This window comes from Dromiciops gliroides, chromosome 3, assembly GCF_019393635.1.
Source record: "Dromiciops gliroides isolate mDroGli1 chromosome 3, mDroGli1.pri, whole genome shotgun sequence".
In the NCBI taxonomy this organism is placed as follows: domain Eukaryota; kingdom Metazoa; phylum Chordata; class Mammalia; order Microbiotheria; family Microbiotheriidae; genus Dromiciops; species Dromiciops gliroides.
Genome location: NC_057863.1, coordinates 224,844,886 through 224,867,539, shown reverse-complemented (window position 1 = coordinate 224,867,539; position 22,654 = coordinate 224,844,886). Strand labels below are relative to the sequence as shown.

The 22,654-nt window shown below is 37.6% G+C and overlaps 1 protein-coding gene across 1 annotated transcript in view; it reads right to left on the bottom strand.

Annotated features, from left to right (window-relative positions):
- The window catches only part of ARHGAP6 (Rho GTPase activating protein 6), a 670,816-nt gene that overhangs the window by 222,734 nt on the left and 425,428 nt on the right, over window positions 1–22,654 (bottom strand). The window lies entirely within an intron of this gene.

Here is a 22,654-nt window from a genome sequence, read left to right as displayed (position 1 = left end):
GACTATTACTATAACTGGTCTTCCTGCCTCTAGTATTACATTAATACAATTCTTTCTACAGAATTACTCTTCCTATAGAAGTATTCTAAGAATATCATTTACTTCAAAAATCTCCAAGGGATGTCCTCCTTTCTACATAATAAAGTCAAACTTCTTCATCTTAAAATTCAAAGTCTTCTCTAATCTTGTTTCAGCTTATTTTCCTGAAGTTATCTTCTACAATTTCATTACACATAGAATCACGAAATTTAAATAGGGGAGGGGGTTTGAGGTCATCTGGTCCAAACTCCTCTAATGAAGAAACTGAAGCCCTTAGATTTGCTCTAAGTAGTAGAGAAAGAGTTCACCCAAGGCTAAAAGCAATCTAGGGTCTGAATGTCACCACTCACTCTTTATTGGAGTTTTCAAGTTATTAAGTTGCTTTTATTGAGATTTTAAAAACTCCTTCCTAGAAAATTTTTATTATCTGTTGCTGCAATTAACTAGTAAGAGATGGTGAAGGATATCATTAGTAATAGCTTACCAGTTGGACTGTGTTAGTCCCATGCAACTCAATACTACATAAACCCTCCCTGGGACTCTGACTAATGCTAATTTTAAAGCCAAATAGAAAGCTATTTGTTTTTAAAACTTACTTCAATATTGCAAGGATTTGTGATTTCATCTGTGTACACACTCCCTCCACCAACAAAGATTATAACCTTCTAACATTTGGTATATTTGCCTTGAGGGTTACCATGTCAAAAAATTAATTCCCCTTTGGACCCTCTGAAACTTCACTAGACTGACCCTCTGACAAAAGGCACAGAATCTGTGACCAAGACTATACACAAAGCTGGTTGGACCTGCCAGAGTTTATACCTTACAGGTATAGCCTTCAAGAATCCTGTATCACTTCCACTCCACAAGGAAGCATGGTGGAAGGGCTGGTGAAAGGTATACATTAAAAAAATCAATGTTTCTAATTTTATGAAAATTATTATGAAAAGGTAAGTAACACCTTATTAATAAAATAGTTCTAACTGCAGTGTAGTGCAATTATTAGAAAGAGAACTCTAACATTGGAGTCAGAGAGATTAGGCTCAAATCCCATCTCCCACACTAGCTATGATATCTTGGGAAAGTCACCTTTCCACTCTGGACCTCTGTTTCCTTATCTGTAAAAGAAGATTATACTACATGGCCTCTGAGTTCTAGATTTTCCAGGTCTTAGATCTATGAGCTTATGATTTATCTATTTCTTATTTAGCTATCTGGTTCATCCTTCCTAAAAGGATTTCACAGATATTTTTTCTTTCTTTTTTGGACAGAATTCTGCCCATGGCTCAGCCCTACTTTCTCTGTATATTGTTAATTAACCTCACTAACCTACCTTTTCCTATGGAAACAAACTCCCAGCAGTGTCATGACTTCAGAAATAGCTTGACCTCCTCTTACCCATTCTAGGGATAGTCTCTTTCTGACCACCACTTTTTTTTTTTAAGTGAGGCAATTGGGGTTAAGTGACTTGCCCAGGGTCACACAGCTAGTAAGTGTTAAGTGTCTGAGGCCGGATTTGAACTCAGGTACTCCTGACTCCAGGGCCGGTGCTCTATCCACTGCACCACCTAGCTGCCCCTGACTACCACTTTCTTAACAAGTCTGTCATACTTCTCTAAGCTTCTCTCCAAATAGAGACAGTCTAAATATACTTTTGTTTCTTTCTCTTTTACTCTTTAACAAATATTATCAAACTAGCAAAACTAAACCACAGAAATAAAACACATTAGTGTAAATAAAACAGTTTCACCACAGTGTTCAAGAAATGGAGAAATTGGGTGGCCAGTAAAGCTAATTGGTTCCACACAAACTTGCATTTTTGGCCTCTACTGCGAAAAGCTTGCATATTATCAGTAGATTGTGGTAGAGTAATTGTGTAGTTGTGTTCATTTTCCTGGCAAGCTAGACCTAACCTAATTTGTAGTTTGAAAAGTAGAACCAGTCACAAACAATAACAGATAGGGCACAGTGATCAACAATAATCTGCATGGCCTGTTGACATACAAATTAATATATTTCATCTTCACTAATGTTCTTCTCTTATATTAAAGAACATTTTCAAGTATTTTAAATAGCATCTGTGGTCTGTCTGTAGAATTGTATTCTGACTGCTGCAATTTACAAGAAATTCAATGAGGAATTGTAAGTAATACCCAAATAGGGGTTTATAGAATATCTATAGAGAATCATACAACTTTAGAGGTGATGGGGACCTTAGAGATGATCCATTTTAAGCCCCCATAATATATATGAGGAAACAGAGGCCCCAAAAGTAAGTGGAAATGAGGAATTACATCAATTATCTGAATAATTTTAGACAAAGACTTCCTTCAATTAGCCAAATTATTTTAGGACCAAGAGTCTAGCTTCTCAATTACCCGAATAATTACATTGATTCTTCATTTCACTTTACACACATGGATACATTCTTCAAGTGAAGTGAGTCATTTAGGGCAATTAATAAAAATAATTTTCAGAGGTTAATCTCCTTGACATTTTCATCTTCCCAATTAGAGAGTGATAGTTCAAATAAAGCTTCGGGATAAGTATCCTTCTGCTGTTCTTCTGAATTTTCAGCTTCCTTTGCACCTGGGAACTGCTATTTTGGGGGTTGTCTAGACAATTAGTCTAGATTTAAATATCTTTTCCTTTTTTCATAGCATGGTCACAGATCATGGTGAGTAAAAATGGAATTGGAACTTTCTTGCATGAATACTGTTTAAACAAAAATAGGAATAAGAAAACTTGTTACTATGACTCAGAAAGCAGAGAGATTATTATTGTATCCCCAGTGCTGATGAAGATAACAGTCAGGGAAGCATCCAAAACAGACTTCCCACCATCCTAAAACCAGCTAAAGTAGAATTACCAAATAACAAAATCATAGAAGTGGATGGGACAGTAGGTTACCTGATACAATATTTATTAAATACCTACAGAGTGCTAAGCATTGTATTCAATGGGTAATCTCTCCAAATTAAAAAAAATCCTTTCTAGAATATGAATAAAAGATATCTAGTCTTTGTTTTAGTTTAGGTTTACTTTAGGAAGCTCACTATCTTAAGAAGTGTTCTATTGTATTTGGGGCATCTTTAATGATTAGGCAGTTTCTCCATACCCTGAGTCAAAATTTTCCTCCCTATAACTTTTACCTATTGACCCCATGGTAAAATAAAAACAGCATTGGCATGGGGCTCAAAGGACCTGAATTCAAATTTAGGATCTGTTGCTTACAGCTTAGGATCTTGGGCAAGTCACTTAACCCTCTCTCGACCTCTTTTTCTTCATCTGTACAATGAGGCATTGGACCACATGATCTCTGAGGTCCTTTCTAGATCTAGCTATGATCTGATGATCATTAGTAAATTTATTTCTTCTTCCACATCATGGTCCTTCAAATGTTTGAAGACAGTGATCATGGCCTAAGATTTCTTCTCTCCATATAAACATCTCTGTTTCTCTTACTCATCTCTTATGATGTGGGTTGCACACTTCTATGCCTTAATTATCTTCCTTAGAACTGGTGCATAGTATAGTAGGAATAACACATTATTCCTTGATCTAGATAATACAATTCCATTAATGCTGCCAGCAACTTAATTAAAGGATGTGCTTCTTCTTCTTCTTGTTCATCTCTCATTTTTGAAGAGGACCAATGACATCACAGGGTGATATCTTGACTTGCAAATGAATTGGATTTAAGTGAGGCAGAGTTGTACCAGGTCATCAGCTTTACTCTTTCTTTGAGAGTCACTGAAGTCCAGTGGCAAGACAAAAGTCAGGACAACTGGCAATGGCCTGGTTTGCAGTGATTAACCTTGGTATCTTCGATGTCTAACCAAGCCCCAAATACTCTACCTGCTTCAGCCATTGTTCGTGACCTTTGAAACAAATTATTCTCATTTGCACATTCCACCAGGGGAAGTCTTCAAGAGTTTGAGGCTCATTGGTTACCTTCAACCTGGGTTAGTCCATCTGCTGAGATGGTTTTACCAGGGTGTGGCTGCTGCACATGCTGCAGCTTCTTGGAGTCACAAGTGAGAGTTGGGTGAAGATGGACACCAAAAGTGGATGAGCAGCCCTAAAAGGAGCTTAGTAGCTCTCACACCAGAGGTGCTAGTCCTCCCTGGATGCCCCATATACCCTTAGAGCTCTATTAAACACCTGGGCTCTTCTTGGGTGGAGATCATTTATAGCAAAAATAATTTTATATAGGTGATCAGTCAGGACTCTGCTGTTCTCTGCTCACCTAGGTTTTTGTCACCTTCTATTGCCTCCTTCAGTTGTTTGAACCAGATTAGCAACTCCATGCTAGTCTCCAGTTGTATACCTTAGCACAGCCTTAGGGAGCATGACAGGGTCCCTAAAAAGAATATTCTAAGAAAGAGGGAAGGTTAAAAAAGTAAACTATTATCAACTCTAAGATGATGTGTCACTTTCCCCCAAGATTTCCCCCTATTCCATATTACTAAACAGACATTAATGACTACAATAGTAGTAAGAATTAAAGCAATTTAAAGGGTAAGCATCTGACTAACTCCAAATATTCCTAAAATGAGAAATTTGGAGTGATTCTTTTAAATATGACCGATATAAGAAAAAGAGTTTTTTTATTTCTTGAGGGAGAATAGAGGCCTACAAGCCAAGGCACATACATGTGCCAACAGTGACATCCAGGTTGATTTTCACAGTCATTGTCCAGTTCTCACTTCCATACCCTCATTGCTACAACTTGTCAGAGTCTACCATTGTTATTTGATGGGGACATCATGTGGGGAGCTCTGAGAGGTCACCATCTTGGCTCCCTTTGATGGGGACATCAAAAGACATGCCTGTTCACTACTTTAACTTCTTTGTAACTAAGAAAGCTGAAAAAAAGGGACCAAAGATCACTCTATTTTTCTGAGCTACATCAAGTAAGTAAATGGGAACCTGGGAAGAGAGCAATTTCCTCCTATAAAACAGAAAGGAAACATTAAAAACCAAGTGAAGGGAGATGGTGAGAATGACTCTTTCCTATTTTTGCAAATGAACTACATGGGATAGAAATGTAACAGACTTGGGATAGATAAGTCAACTTGTGTTTGTCATCACAAGAGCCCACTCAACACTGCAAGGGCCTTCGATTTCTATAAAAATTCTTTCTCACAACCACATTCCCACCATTAACTTCCCTCTCCTCTCAGTGAAGCCGATAGTGACTAAGCTTCATATGTTATGCTGGCAAGAAATAACCCTTCCCTGGGGGGACTATTATGCAGAAAAGAATTTTCCTTTCACAGCAGGCTCAAAGTATTTTTTTTTCTTTTTAAAAAATGTCAACACTGACATTCATTAGTACCATATTATGTATATTTCTAACTATAAACTTTCATGTAGTATTTCACATTTGCCAAGAGATCTGTAATCATTCGCTCATCCATACAGCTTAGGTGACTGTGTGTACCATCACATATAAATAAGAAAAACAGAGCTAATACAGATGTTGAGAATTTCTCCACATCGATTATGCATCCATAAGAAAGCACACAACATATGCATTTCATTTAACAACCCTTTCCCCGTCTATTGACTTTTATCCAGCAGAACACATTGGTGTATATTTCATTTCAAAATGGATTTTTGGCTATCTCGGTATAATTTTGGGAAAAGGGAAATGGTGAGTTCATTTCCTTTCTTATCAAGCTGAATCACTGAATGCATTCTGTTGCTATGCACTCATCAGTCAGATGCCATAGCAACATCACAGCTCAGTCTTAAACACACACCAGCACAACTGGGCTAATAGTGACATTTCTCTCTTTCGATTTTACTAGCCTTGTTAGGAGTTGGGTTTTTTTTAATACCATTTTTATAGTGCCACATTAGAATGCAGTAATGTAGCTTTAGCAGTACTGCTTTCCAAGTCACCCTTTAAAGAAAGTTTTGCAATGCATGGAAACGAGCTCATAAGCCTTTATGGCTGTACAAATGGGTGGCTGTTTATCTCATAATGTGGTGAATTTTAAAGAATACCTAATCTCTCATATTCTCCTTTTTCTTAGTCAACTTCTCATATTTTCCCTTTACTTACTTGCTTTTCTCCCTTAAAATTATAAATGCTAATTTCAATTATTGCATGAATAATGTAGAAGGGACATTCCTAATGCTTATCTTATTATTTGAAGTTTAGTTCTGGAATGAGCCTGATTCAAATTACTAGATAAACTATGAACACATAATACTTATGTGGATTTAATCATAGCATGCTGAATCCCCAACTATGAAAATGACTTAAAGAATAGGGATAATAGTCTCTTAGAAACAGGTCCTATGATGCCATACTCTGCAGAGTAAAGATATGGGAAGCACAAGTTCTCTTAGCAATGGCTTTATCTATAAAAATTACAGATATTAAACATCTTACCATTTCAGACTAAAGCTGGGGGAATGCCAGCCTGAATCAACAAATTGCATAATGAGAATATAAACAACATATTGTACGTTATTTTTTATACTCAGAAGAAAGAATATTTACCTAGCTCACATAACCTTAAACCCAACTCCTCCCCAAATCCTTACAGATTTTAAGTTAGAAGAGTTCAGATGATGAGATTTGCTTGCATTGCCTAAGACTTAATTAAATATCTTACAAAGAAAGTGGTCCATTATAAACTGAAATTTTCATCAAACAAAGCACTAGATATTGATATTTTCTAAGTCACTGGCATCCCTTAGAGCCTTAGTTTCCCTATTTGTAAAATACACTGCCTACTTCATAGGGCTGTTGTAAGGAAAACATTTTCACCTGCCTTATAGGTCTGGGAATCATATGGCAAACTCAGAAGGATGGAAAACACTTTACAATTTCCTTTGCAGCTTTCTTCAGCATTCATGAGAAAGCTTATATCAACAAAGAGATTCTGGGACACAGAAAAAAAAGAGAGTCGACTTCAAATCAGGACACCTGCTTTTGAATCCTGGCTTTGCCACTCTATTGAAGTTTCCTCAGTCTTGTCATCTGTAAAATGGAGATCATATGACTTATACTGCCAATTTCACAAAGTTGTTGCTGACAAAATATTTTGCAAACCTTGATTTATGTGCAATGGAAAGAGTACTGGGATGGGCAGTAGAGGACTCAAGTTCCATGTCCTGGTTCTGCCACTAAATTGTTCTCTGACTCTGGGAATCTTTCTGGTCCTCACTTTTCTTTGCAAAGAAAGGACTGGATGACTTCTAAGGTCCATTCTAGCTCTGAAAGGCTAACTGTGATTTACTGTTGGGTGCATGCCTGTAAACTGTGAAATCAGCATACTGCTATCCCATTGAAAGTCTGGCTATCATTATTTTGATAATTCTCAGGTCTCCAAACTGTATTATGATGGAGTAAGTGCCAATTTTATGAAGGGACCTAAGTGACACTGTTTCACTAAACTTTGAGATATGCAACAGATATTCAACCCATCCTTTCACAGCTCTATGGTGAAGGCATGGTATGAGGAAATTGATTGTATAACACTTTCTAGTTTATTTCAGAACAGTGGCTAAGCACGGAAGGAGTGAATCTGAACTGTCTTGTCACTAAGCTCCCTGGGGCCATTTTCTGTTGCTCTACTCTTACAAGGCTAAGCAAAATGTTAAATTATTTTTATTCCTGCAGACACTGAATAGCAAGGGTATGTATCATAGGCTCCTTAAGAAAATCATTCTTTAAATTAGTTTCACAGCAAATTGCAAGGGTAATAGTGGTGAATTTTTTTTAAAAGCTTCTCTTATTTCTCTTTCCTTCCATACCTTCCTTTTATTTCTCTTATTTCATCCTCCCTTTGACCTTCTTCCTTTCCCCACTTTCTCTTTTCCTCTCTTCCTAGCTTTTCTTCCTCCTCTCCTACCCTACCCAGTCTCCTAATAGAAAAGAAGAAAGTATATGTTGACTAAAGTTTGTTTCCAGGAGCACAAAACACAGGCAAGATACTCGTCTCATTTCTCTCCTTTTTTTCTTTCAGAAATTACTCTTACAGGGTCAGCTAGGCGGCACAGTGGATAAAGCACTGGCCCTGGATTTAGGAGAACCTGAGTTCAAATCCAGCCTCAGACACTTGATACTTAGTAGCTGTGTGACCCTGGGGAAGTCATTTAACCCTCATTGTCCTACCAGAAAAAAAAGAAAAGAAAGAAAAGAAATTACTCTTTCAAAGAACCCTATGAATTACTTAGAAAATTGTAATGTATGAAGATACTATGTAACTAGTCCAAACCAGACTAGGATGCCTTAACTGTTCAAAGGCATTGTAGTATGATGGATATTCAGACTTAGGACAACCTGGGTTTGAGTGAGTCTCATCTTGGACAATTCTGGCTTTGGGACAATGGGCTAGACAGTTTCCCTTTCACTATTAACCTCTCAGGCATCTCTTTAAGACGAGATGTAGCAGAGCAGCCACTGATGTGGATTTGTAAGAAGCATCTACCAGACAGTTCCCTACATGGAAGAAAACATAGGTACAGGTAGCCATCCCCAAAAGTAAAAGGTTAACTGTTTTGTATACATATCCACACACATATATAATATATATATATATACACATTTTATATAAACATATACACATAATTATGCATGTGTACATAAACTTACATGTCTAGATAGATACGCCTAAAATCCATGCATGCACGTGTCTATGTATATAAACAGATAAGTGCATACAGCCATATACATGTGAATGTGTAAATAGACTCATTTACATGTATACATATATGTATACACACAGTATATTTATATAGACACAATATGATACACATATGTGCACACATAGACGTGCACATATATATTTTTATTTCTATAAATATACTGTGTATGCCTATATGTGCACACACATAAGTTTATCCATATATGTTTGAGTGTGTGTAGCTGTATGCATACACATGCCTATATACATGGACACATGTATGCATGGGTATTAGGCATTATATTTGACATATTATATATTGCACACATATATATAACATATCTGTCTATATTTATATATACACGTTAGATAACATCAATGAAACTCTTTGCAAACCTTAAAATGTTATATAAATGCTAATGATTATTATAATTATTATAAGATACATAAAGATATAAGGCTAGAAATACTTTAAGAATTATGCTAATTAAGAATTCAAGCTGATACAGAAATTACATTTCATGGATTTTCCAACTTTTCAACATGAAAGAACAAGTTCTTGCTTTCTTTGAGGTCCCAAGTGTGACTATCATGACCCTGTATATCCTTAACTTGGTCACCTCCCCAGAATACTGTTCTTACACAAATGTTACTATGTATGTATATATGTATGAATAGCTGCCTCCCTACCAAAATAAAAAATAACTCATTGAAAAATGTCCTAAGAGCCTCAAAGAATGTGAAAACACTAATTCCACCTCATGATGCCTGTTTAAGGTCTTCATGATAAGATAAATAATTTATGGTCCATTCAATTTAGTTAACATCTATTGAATGCCTATAATGTGTGAGGTTGTATGGTAGAGTGGAAAGAGAGCTGAACCCATAGTGGAATCAGCATAGCTGGATTCCAATCATTGCTTTGGAACAATAGCTATGTGATAAGTGACAAAAATTATTTCATATCTCTAATCTTCAGTTTCCTTATTTTAAAAGTTTAGCACAGCGTCATAGAGTCTCAGTCAGGACTTGAGACCATTTAGACCAGTGGTGTCACACTCAAGTAGAAATGAGGGCCACTAAACCATAAATAAGGAACCCCACAGGCCACAGGTCAGCTAGGTGCTACAGCGGATAGTACACTGAGCTTGGAATCAGGAGGACTCATCTTTGTGGGTTCAAATACAGCCTCAGACAGTTACTGGACACCTGTAATCCTGTGAAAGTCACTTGACCCTGTTTGCCTCAGCTTTATCATCGGTAAAATGAGCTGGAGAAGGAAATAGCAAATCATTCCAGTATCTTTGCTAAGAAAATCTCAAATGGGGTCATGAAGAGTCAGACATGATTGAAATGACAGAACAACAACAAGCGGGCCACATGTTGACTTAGAAAGCTTCATATTAACATTATCTATGTTCTATTTTATTTTTATTTAGTTAAAAATTTGTCACCTCTGATTTAGACTAATCCATAACTGCACAAGAATCCCTCTACAATATACTAGATAAGTGAACAAAAGCCATTTCAGACACTAAAGTAAAATTTTACCCATTTTTTCAGGTCTTTTGTTAAAGACAACTATTTGAATTCCAGATAAAGATGATGATATTTAAGTCTTAAAGTAACTGGATATTATTCTATTTTTACTTCACTTTGGATACTTGTAATGCTATTTATTTTAGGCAAGTTATAGCTTTGTAAAGGAAGGGGTGGATCAACTATGTCTAATTAGCAGCAGTCATTGCATCCTCCTAGATAAAAATGAGACCTCACTAAGTGTTTTTCATTTTCCTCAAGGTAATCTGAGAATGTGAAAACAGTAAAGAATAAGCCAGACTTAAAGGCTAGGGAGACCAAAGCAACCTTAGATCTGTCTGCCCATCTATCAATCTTTCCTTTGAACCTTGATATCACAGGGACCTTGGCTCGAGTCAGCATTACATTTCCTCATCTGCTTGAAGTGTATTTAAGTCTCACAACTGAATTCTTAACCTAGGAACCTCTTCAAGGCTACTTCCCCAATTACCCTTTGCAGTGTTAGGCTGGGTTCCTAGAGCTTGAATGACAAATCTTCCCCATCAGAGTTCCAGGGGAAATCCGAAGGGCCTTTGCTTGTAATTCTCCCATAAGCCCCCAGTAGGATGCCTCTCCTTAACGATTTAACAAATACTTTGTGTAAAAATTAGCTATTACAAAAATTGGTCCTTAATGTTGTACAGCAAGAATACTTGGTACGAAACATTCCTCTCAAACTTGGGATACATTCGCTTCCCACACACATAATGTCCTTGGGGTGAATGGACTTACAATACATTGGTAGACATTCACACATGTAGAGAACACAGGAGGCAAAGGGGTACCTACAAGTTACTGTTTACTGGTAGTCCTTTACTGCCTTTACAGAATTCTCAGAAGTTCCCCTTGAGTGCAGATCTGTTGTCAGTCTTCAAGTGTTGCTGCCTTTTTAGAGTCCATGTGTGTCCTTTCTCTCTTCAAGGGTCATGCTTCCTGAATCTTCTGCCTCTGTTATTGATCATTACCACTTGGGTGGCCACACTTCTTCCCCAGTGCTGCTCACATTCCGGAAAGAAAGGAAGAAGCCAGCTGGCTCAGACTTTGCTACCGCTGGTCTAGTCGTCTACCACCTTGCAAAATCTCCAGACTGCAATGTTCACAAGGAAATGCACCGAAGCATTTCCACCTCAAAGTTTCTCCTCAGTCATTCTGTGACTCCTGTGGCTACTACTATTAATTATGATGGACATTGATAATGATTTCAGTTGCAGGTGGGGCCTCTAATGGCTCTGCTAAGACCTCTGGATCTTTCAAACGCACATTCACCTAAGCATTCTCTTTTCAGAATACTCAGGTCAGGAAGGAATAAACACAAAGGAAACAGAGGTACCATGTGCTCATGGACACATGGTGACTGGGCTGTGTGCCATCTGATTGCTCTAAGCAATTCTTGCCTCACTCATCACCAGGAAGGAAAAAATGACTGAGAGATCAGTGGGTCACATATTTTGTATGCAAACTGAGTTCAGACTCAGAAACTCATGAGTCATCACTTGCTCTGGCTCAGAGAACTTTGTCATTATGTAGTACCAGTCTCTTAGCCAATCATGATTAGAAGAAAGCCCTCCCAAACATTCCATGCAGTTACTTGCCCTAAGGACTAGTCCAACCCAGCCTTGTTATATACTTTTTTCTTTTTTTTGGTGAGGCAATTGGGGTTAAGTGACTTTCCCAGGGTCACACAGCTAGTAAGTGTCAAGTGTCTGATGCTGGATTTGAATTCAGGTCCTCCTGACTCCAGAGCCAGTGCTTTATCCACTGTGCCACCTAGCTGCCCCTGTTATATATTATTGGTATTTATACTAATCACAGAGTTAATCGTGGAGCTATATTATAGAAAAAGGAGTATCCACTTCAACTCTATATATAAACAAAGCAGATGGGAGAACCCAAAGGAGAAGAATGGTATAATAGAAACAATATTGGAACTGACATTAGACAACCTGAATCTGAATCCAAGTTCTGACACTATTATCATGGGACCTTATGTGACAGGTGATCAATCTCATTCATAGGCCATTTCCTCAAAAGTAATGAAGGGGCGAAATATTAGCATTCAATCTCACCTAGCTTTCAGTCCTATGGTACGTCTAGATATAATTCTATTTTTTCCACTAATAATATAATAATCCTATATAATTTTATGTAGTTCTATATAATTCTCTCTACATATATACATACATACATATGTGTATATTACTAATTTAGCCAATGTTACGGGATAAGGACAGGAGGAGGACTAAGGGAAGGGTTACATAATGACTCTTCATTTTCTTCCTGATGTGCAATATGAGAATTGACATTTTACACTATAAAAATAAGCTGCCATCCATTTGCAGATCACTATGGCACTACAGAATACCAGCAGACAGACCACATATAATAACTAGCCTGCATACTCTCAAACCACCACTACATTTATGAGGGTATTTTTCTTAAATGTGATGATTTATGACCACAAATTTGTATTCATAGCGAATGCAGAAGAAAACATGCCTAAAATTCAAAGAAAGCATTAATTTTCCATTTCCATTTCATTTAACTTTGGTTACTGAAGATATTGAAGGATTTGCCAAATTATTTTGAAGGTCTGACAGATGTTGGTTCATTAGCCCACAACAAAGTCCTGACTGACGTTTTCCTACCCAGGCTGTCTCCTCAACTTATGAAAGGGTTATGCCCTCAGAGTTCATTATTTGCAGTGTATTTTCCCCTAGGAATAATGTTATTCATATTAGGGAAGTTATAAGACCAGCCAACAATAGCCTATTTAAACAATAACCACGTTTATGGAGAAAAGACACATAGTAGAGGGGATAGCAAGCCAATCCTAGAGGCGGGAAGACCTGAGTTCCAGACTCAGTGTAGATCATGTGACTTCTAATTATATGTGGTAAGAACTTTCCACTTAGAAGCAGATTTGAAAGGATTTAGAAAATGTCAGTTCTAGTACTGGCTAGGCTACTAATTAGTCATGTGACTGTGTCCCCCCCCCCCACACACACATACACACAACTTCTCTGGTCCTCAGGAGAGACAGACCTAGGTTCTTGTTCTGACACTACCATAACCTTGATATGTGACATTGGATAAGTTATCTAGCCTTCCTGGGTTCATTTCCTCTTCTCTAATAATTAGAATTTGGAATAGACCAGTGTTTTCCAACCTGCAAACTTCAGAGGGACCACAGAGTTGTTGCAAAGGGTGTGGGAATTCACATATCCACAAAGAATTGACATCTACATTTACAATTTCCCATATCTTTGTTGCCAAAAACATGAGATGAACTTGACAACCTGTGAGTTAGTGAAAAGAGCAAAGAAATCAAATTACCAACAAGTCAGAGTTCTCTTTGATCCTATGTATGTGATATATTAAGAGCCTAAGGTTTAGAAATACATTCATTAGGGATGAATACAAAAGTACTGACATATCGCCACAGTCTTTTGAGATCACTTGCTTGACTTAAAATTTTTCCTACAAATAGTTTCAAGGAGAAAAGAATTTCCTTTTTTGGGGGGGGGGTGGGGCAATGAGGGTTAAGTGACTTGCCCAGGGTCACACAGCTAGTAAGTGTCAAGTGTCTGAAGCTGGCTTTGAACTCAGGTCCTCCTGAATCCAGGGCTGGTGCTTTATTCACTGCGCCACCTAGCTGCCCCCTACTTTGGGCATTTCATTTTATCAGCAATCATTTTCAAATGCAATTTCAAACAAAGAGCTACTCCTTTAAATCCGTGATTATATATATATCATATATATTTTTAATGCTTCATGCAAATCTCAAGTTGGTCATATCTATATCCATAAGTGAAAATATACTACTTATCTTATTGCTTCCTTCTGTGCCTAGAAAATAAAGTACTTAACTATACCTGAGAATCTCTTTTCCCATTTACACAAGAATAATAGTATGCCTCAAAATAAATATGCTATATTACCCTGAGTTATTTGTCAAAATCTTGAGATCTGAAGTTCTATAATGCCCTGGTCCCACCCTAGCCCAGGTGAACTTGGGCATTTAAAAAAGAATAAAAACCTTACATCAATCTTTTGATTATATAAATGGCTAATATATTTTGAAAAGTACTTATGCTAAATAACCAGGAGAGTCAGTCTTAAGCTTATGAATTCTAAGACTATAAACACAGGAATAAAAGACTATCTGAAAAACAGAGTAAGTATTGCAGTGATATCAAATATTTAGGATAAAACTGTTATTATATTCAGTCAGTTTGTCAAGCTCTTAAGAAATGCTAGTTGATAGGTGAACCCACAAAAGTGCATTTTACCCACAATGCAACTGATCCACATATAATACTATGAATAATGCCTTCAGTTTTAATAATACAGAATTAATTTAACATTATTAATTTAGCTATAGGATTCCTTTGAGTGGTCACTCTATGGGGTGTTTTCCCGAGACCTCAGGTAAAGATATAAATGATTGATCTAATTTCCCCCAGGAAATATCTTAAAATGGTTTTGTCTTAGAGCATGCCCCCCAAAAAGAATGATATTGTAGAGAAATATTATTTTTTCATAGTACAATATGATCCTCAAGTGAAATGGCAAAAACTAACAATTTATCATAATATATTTTCAGATTCAAGCTTTACTTAATATTATATTCATCTGGCCAGCTAAGTGGAAATAACACAGCTTGCCAGTTAACAAGTTTCCAGACAGACAGAAAGTTGCCAATAACTCTGTGTTTTTTACATCAGCATCATTTGAACTGTAGATGGAGTCCTAGTACACATCTGTCCCACAGAGAAATTACAACTACATGGAAAGGATTGCATCTGGTTCACTTGGAGTTAAGTCCCAGACTAAAACATTTTCACAAAGACGCTGAAAGAATGAAGAAAATGCTTTCAGTGTCCATTAAATACTTCGGTGATGTAGAAAATGATGGGCATTTTAGTTCCACATACTATCTTTTCACTGGTAATGGAACTTACAAATAATTAAGCTAACTCAGAAAGCTCCTGTCTAAAGTCATTGTCATTCTTTACACAAAAATGCCATTCCTTTCAGGAGACTTTCCAGTCTTGGTCAATCTTTATTCCCCTAGTGAAGATCCTAAATGGAAAGAATTTGTTTGCTCCAGGAAAGGTTACAGTATTGCTCGCATTGTATTTTTTTTTAAATCACTGAATCTTAGAGGCCACCTAGTTCAATTTATACCCGGTCATCCTCTCTAGAAACAATCTGACATGTAGAAGAATGAATGAATGAATGCATGAATAAATGAATGAATGAATGAATGAAGTTTCCTTGAAGGTGAACCCATTACCTCTCAAGGCAGCCCTTCTGTATAGCTCAAATTATTATAATATTTTTTCTCATATCAAAATTTATTCCATCTCTGTAACTTCCATCAATGGCTCCTACTTCTGCCTTCTGGTGTCAAGCTTTGTTGTTGTTGTTGAGTCATTTTTGAGTGGTGTCCAACTCTTTGTGACCCATTTGGAGTTTTCTTGGAAAACATACTAGAGTGGTTTGCCATTTCCTTCTCCAGCTCATTTTACAGATGAGTAAAATGAGGCAAACAGGGTTAAGCAATTTGTCCAGGATCACACAGCTACTAAGTGTCTTAGTCTAGATTTGAACTCATGAAGATGAGTCTTCCAGACTTCAGACCCAGCACTCTATGCACTATGGTGCCACCTAGCTGCCCTTTGGGGTCAAGCCGAATATTTCAAATCTCTCTTCCATGTGACAGCCTTGAAAGCAATCCACCCCTAAATTTTCCCTCCTCCTGGCTAAGAATTCTAAATCCTTCAATTATCCTCATTTGACATAACTTGAGGCCAATTGCTATCCTGGATGTCCTCATTTGGAGGTTCATAAACTTATCAATATTCAAATGGATCTGTGAACTCATCAATTCAGAAGTTACCTCCAAAAATTCCCTGCATGACTGCCCAAACAATATGTTCGTCAGAAAGCCTCAGCCTAATGTATGGAAGGCCTTCATCACTCTTCTTGGCATTACAAAGGTAGATTACTAGAGTTGTGCATTTGTTACCCCCATTCTTACCATGTAACAAGCTCATCTTTGCTTCCTTTCATATATTTCCTTAAGATTATAATTTACTTCTTAGTCTTTTCCAGACTTCCTCATTGGTGATATATTACAACTTGTTCACATCCATCATGGGCCATCTCCATGGCCCTCTCTCTGATAGTAATTTTTAATTCTTTGGAGTCACTTGTATTCCATATCTTGCTGCACAAAAGGAATACCCCATTCTACTATTCACCTTGGATATTTCCTCTAAATAGCCTTCAGATAAAGAGAAAGGAAAACGTAATTATGAGTCATTAGGAATATTGATGATACAACTTTGAAAGAACATGGCTATCTCCCTCCTTGAGCACATGGATAAATTCTGAAAAAAAGTATACTAGAGAAAGTAAATTATAAAGATCAGATAGTAATTAAAAGAGAAGGAATTAAGAAAGAGGAAGAAAAGATTGGGGAAAACCTACTTGAGTCATTAGTAAGATGGTAAGAGGACTTACCCTAATTTTAAAGGGAAAAAAAGTAATCTCTATATTTTCCTTATGGTACCTTTTAATTTCCTCAAAATAGAATAAGCTCCATAGGACAATTTAGGTTTATAATCTATCTTTTTTTTTTTCTGATAGGGTTGCTAGATCAGCTGATCAGGGGAATGCCATAGATAGAGTTTACCGAGATTGTCAAAAGGGTATTTAGATGGTATAGTGGATAGAACAGTGGGCTTGGAATCAGGAAGACTCATCTTCATAAGTTCAAATCTAGCCTCTGATACTTACTAGCTGTGTGACTCTGAGAAAGTCACTTAACTTGCTTACACAGGTTGGGCCAAAAGTCACATTGTTTTAATAACTTTTTGAAAATTATTTTTTCTTTATTTTTCACCAGTTATGAGATTTGATTTTTTACATGTAATGTAAATTTATTTCCTGTATATACTGTATAGGATTCTGTGGCATTGCAAATTAAAAACAAAAACATAAAGGAGTTATTAAATATTGAAACCTCCTTGTGACTTTTGGCCTACCCTGTATCAGTTTCCTCATCTGTAAAATGAGCTGAAGAAGGAAAGAACAAATCATTCCAGTATCTTTGCCAAGAAAACCTCAAATGGGGTCAGAAAGAGCCAAACACAACTGAGACGACTGAATAACAACAGACTAGATGGCCTTTGAGTTCTCTTCTAGCTATAGAGCTACAATCCTAAGCTTTCCATGAAAGCAAAGACCATTGTTTTAATGCTAATATTCCACTGGGGAAGCTAAGTGGGGCAGTGGATAGAGCACTGGCCCTGGAGTCAGGAAAACCTGGGTTCAAATCTCACCTCAGATCCTAACTAGCTGCATTACCCTAGGCAAGTCACTTAAACCCAAATGCCTTAAACATCCAGGGCTATCTCCAATCATCCTGATATATACATGCATGCATGTATATATGTATATGTATGTATTTATATACACACACAATATATGTATGTATATGTGTGTATTGTATGTGTATATAGGTATGTATATATGTGGGTATGTGTATATATACATAATGTTTAGATATGTGTACATATATCTCTTTGTATAGATACATATACATATATGTGTGTCTATATGTATATCCATTCATCCATCCATCCACACATATACAACCCTCCCTCACTTAAATCCAATTCTGTGCAAGTCATAACATCACCTCCTGCTGTTCACCCTCAGGATCCTCTCTAAAACCTCTCCCTCAATTTGGATATTTGGATGTTCTTCATTTCCTCCTCCTCCTAACTATTTTCCAATATCACTTTCAACATTTGCTATCCTCCTCAAATTACATTTACTAGGTCTCAACCAATGGTTCTATTTACAAATAAAAACAAAAACCAAAAACCTTAAGCAATACCTAACTCCTGCCTTCTGGGGCTTGGAAGCTCATTCATTCATTCGCATTCATAAATTGATTCAGGAAGCATCCTTATTAAGTGCCTATTTTAATCCAGGCCTTGCGGTAGGTAATGGAAGACGGGGGTGCAGAAATCTAATGTTGAAAATGGACAACAGTGGTACAAAAATCCTTGAGAATGGCTCATAAAGTAGGCAAAAGACAGATCCATCACGGACTATTAAGCCGAGCCAGTATAGTTAATTAAGTTAAAGGCAGTTTCTAATGGAGTCTGCTATCAAATGCATCTACCTTACTTGCAGGGAGACTTCATTGTGAACAATTAGCATTTCCTTTCTGTCCTATGAATCCATGCTGGCTCTGCACTCTGAGACACCAACCTCTTAGTCTGTATCCTTGTGACCTAACAATTACGAGCATCTTCCTTTCTGAAGAGTAAGGAGGATTTCACAAGCTCTCTTCATCATGAGAAGGTGGCCCAATTATATTATTAACTACTGGAAGAGTTATTGAAGATTATCCCACTTAGGCTTTATAATTTTCAACAGCTGGTTTACAATGGATGACTCCAAAGTGACAGGACACTGGAAATAGCAGGAACCTGTATGTTACTGCTGCTGATCACCATAGGAACTAATGGTTGGAAGGCAGCTATTTTAAATAGGAACTGTTGGGTTTTTTTAAATTTGATTTTCAATGTTTGCCAGGCATTAAAAAGACTGCAGGTGGAGCTCCAGTTGCTTAGAGCTTTGTAGCTTACAAAGACCTTTCCTCTGACGATATCATGTACAAATATCATGAGCCCTGCTAGGCAGATGAGAAAATTGGCTCAGAAGGGTTAGGTGGCTTAACAGTGGACACACAGGTAGAAAAGCTTGTCAGAATATGTTCTTTCAATTCCAGATTCAAAATTCTTTTCACACAAATTGCAACTGTAGCATTTTTGGGCTACTTTGAAACCATAAAGTAGTGCCACAGCTACTTAGTTATCTAGGATTTACTCAGTCTCCCAATAATAAATAGAAATGAGACAAAATTCTGTCCTAATGCTGGCAATTTTTAATAAGACAAATGTACTCCACAGTCACCAGTGCTGTGCCTTGGGGGTACAATGTGAATTATGACAGAGTTTGTTTTGGTCTAGGTGGATGGCTTTTCCAGAGTCAGGGTAATTTTTCCACTGTGCGGATGGGGAAATGGCTACAGATTTGAAATTCCCATTATTTATTATCTTATAGAGTTGTCTGGAGTACTGACAGAATATATACCTTGTCCCTAGTCCTGGCTAGTTTGTATCAGAGGCAGAGCTTAAAACCTAAAGCTGGTTCTTGGTCCACTTTAGTATGCTCACTCTTGGTACAGGAGCACTTAAAAAAATTTTTTTTTCTTCAGTAATTGGGGTTAAGTGTCTTGCTCACACAACAGGGTCACACAACTAGTAACTGTCTGAGGCCAAATCTGAACTCAAGTCCTCATGACTCCAGAGCAAATTCTCTATCTCCACTGTGCCACCTAGCTGCCCCATACAGAATTAGCATAAACCATTCACTGGTTCTCACAAAGCATAGCACTGGGCAATTATCTCCATATGAGAAGAACTAAGGTATCTCAGTGGGGCAGTAAAGAGTGCTTTGTCTAGAGTCAGAAAGATCTGAGTTCAAAGGCAGCTGCAGACATTTACTAGCTATATGATTTTGGACAAGTCATTTGACCTCTGTCTGTCTCAATTTTATCAACTGTTATTTTGAGGGTCCAATGAAATAATATTTGTAAACCATAGTGGCAGCTAGGTGGCAAAGTGGATAGAGCACCAGCCCTGGAGGCAGGAGGACCTGAGTTCTAGTTCAGCCTCAGACACTTGACAGATACAACTGAAAAAGACTGAACAATAACAACAGTCCTTAATAAATGCTTATTCCCTTCTTTTCTTCCCCTACTTGGAGCCACTGGGGTAGACACACAGAACGAGGAGAGGAAATGGGAAAAGAAAAAGAGCAGGAACAGAATCTGGGTGGGTGTCTGATGGTACATCTAGCAACATCTGAGTTACCAGAAAGTTTGGCAAGTGGAGGATGCTTATCATGTCTGAAGGACAGTATTGTATGGCAAACAGCAGTTGAAGCAAAGTTATGTGATATAGATCCATAAACTTTATGACAGCTTTGAGTAAAGTTTGCTACCCTTTTCAAAAAAAGCAGATCTTTTTTCATGGCTTTTTTTTTTCTTTCTGAAATTCAACTTCTATCCCTCATTTCTCAAATCTTTGAAATGTCTAAATATGTTAGTATGCCCCACAAAGGAAATTGGAAATGTTAGACTCAATTTTAGTATGAAATCTGACTTTTTATGATATTTTAAAGTCCAGCCCCAGACCTCCAAACCTAAAGCAATATTCCCCAACTCCCCACCAAAACTCCTTCCAGCCCTACTCCTGCAGCCATCATTGAGAGGTGAAATCATTGTGGAGAAGGTTCCCCTCTCCTTCCACATCAGCACCAGCAAGTACTATTTGCCACCTACCACACCAACAGGCATGTAAGCAAGGGCCCTGGCAGAGACAGTACCTTCTGGATCAGTGGTGTCCAATTCAAAGAGAAATAGAGCCACTGATTCTCACACTGAATATTGACTTTGAAAACCACATATTAACACTATCTATGTTCTATTATATTTTTATTTATTCTGTTAAATATTTCACAATTGCATTTTATTCTGCTTCAGCTGCTCCAAGAGACAGTATGTTTGACACCTCTTCTATAGATCCTGCTTCTATAGTCAAGGCCTTGCAGCCATCATCTGGGGAAGCAATTCCTATGGAGAAGGAACTAACCATTCCTATTAAATGCCAACCAACTACCACCCACAGTCTAGGAAAGCCAGCCTAGCTGAAGCAGAATGGTATTCTAATGGAGATAAAGAGGAGGCAACAAATGGAGTGAAGTCAAACCACCATTACGACCACCACCTTGACCACAGTCTTCTGATGAAGACATCCCAGGACCCTGTACCCAAGAGCCTTGGGAATAGCAGTGCTTCTAGCTCAGTCCCTGTAGCTTTCACCTGGTGAAGTAATCCTTGCAGAGAAACAGCTAGGCATCACATCAACTGAGGACTTTGTCATCAAAGTCCTTGGCACTATAAAATGATTCAGTATCAGCAAATGATGTGATTTTATTAGTGGAAACCATATTGAAGGAGAGGCATTACTATCTACTTTTCTGCTATACTCTAAGGACCATGGGAGATTTTTATCTGAATTACAGCTGAAACCATCCATATATGTTGTCTCTCCTATTAGAATCTGAGCTTCTTGAAAACAGGGAATGTCTTACTTTTCTATTGTATTCCTAACTCCTACCACATTGCTTTCTACGCAGTAGGTATTCAAATGCTTCATTCATTCAAGACATGTGAAACAACTATGTGGGTGAGAAAATAAAAAAAACATCTTTCTTCCTTACTCTGTAGAGGTGGAGGAATATGGATATCAAACATGGCCTATACTGTGAGACTTGGAAGATGTACTGGTTAGTTTTGGTGAACTCCTTTTAAAAAAACCTGTTATAAGGGATACACTGGGTAGGGTAAAAGGGGAGGAATTTATTCAGAAATTAAAGTGATGTGAAAACAAAAGCTATGAATAAATCTTTTAAAGAATTAACCCCATGGCCAATGGGGGAAGGAGAAGAAAATGATGGAAGGAATAGCTAATATAATGGATGATGGAATCAAGATTCATAATTCAGGATGCTGGAATCAGTGCCAAAACCAATAAAACAAAGTCAAACAGCTGTAAAGAATTAATTGTTATTTGAGGTTTTTATGACCCCATCTTTTGGCTAGAATTTAAAAAAACCAAAAACAAAAACCTCGGCATGTGCACGGGCCTCTCGGCACGGTGCTCCACCCACTGGTTGTAGCCGTCGCCATGGCACTGGCACCTCACATCATCACCACTCGCCTACATGGGCTTGGCAAAATTATAACGATTGGAAACCTAGTGAGGGCTGTCATGTGACTGTCAGAGCAACCAGCCAATTGGCTGGGGGCTGTCTGGGGTCAGCTGGGAAGAAGGGGAGGAGATTCGACATTCTAGCTGGAAGCTGGAAGGCAACAGGATGCTGCTGTGTATTCTCAGCTGATTCCTGGGTGGTGGTGTTATTCAGGTTGTGTAATTTCCCTTTCCCCATTTTATTTCCTTTCCCTTGATCCTACTGATCCTGTTTGTATTTTATTTTAAGTTCGTTCTTGTTAAATAAATCCTGCTCTGTTTTGAGGGAGGCTGCTGGTCTCCTTCCTTGCCCCAATATTGCGGCGAGCTGCTTAGCTAACACTCCCAATTAAAAATTGGCCCCCACACAGCAATAAATAGAAATTCCTGCATTAAAGCTAAAAATAAATTGCACAAACCTGGGAAGACTCATATGAACCAATGCAGAGTGAAGTGAGAACAATTTATACCATAGCAGCAATATTGTAA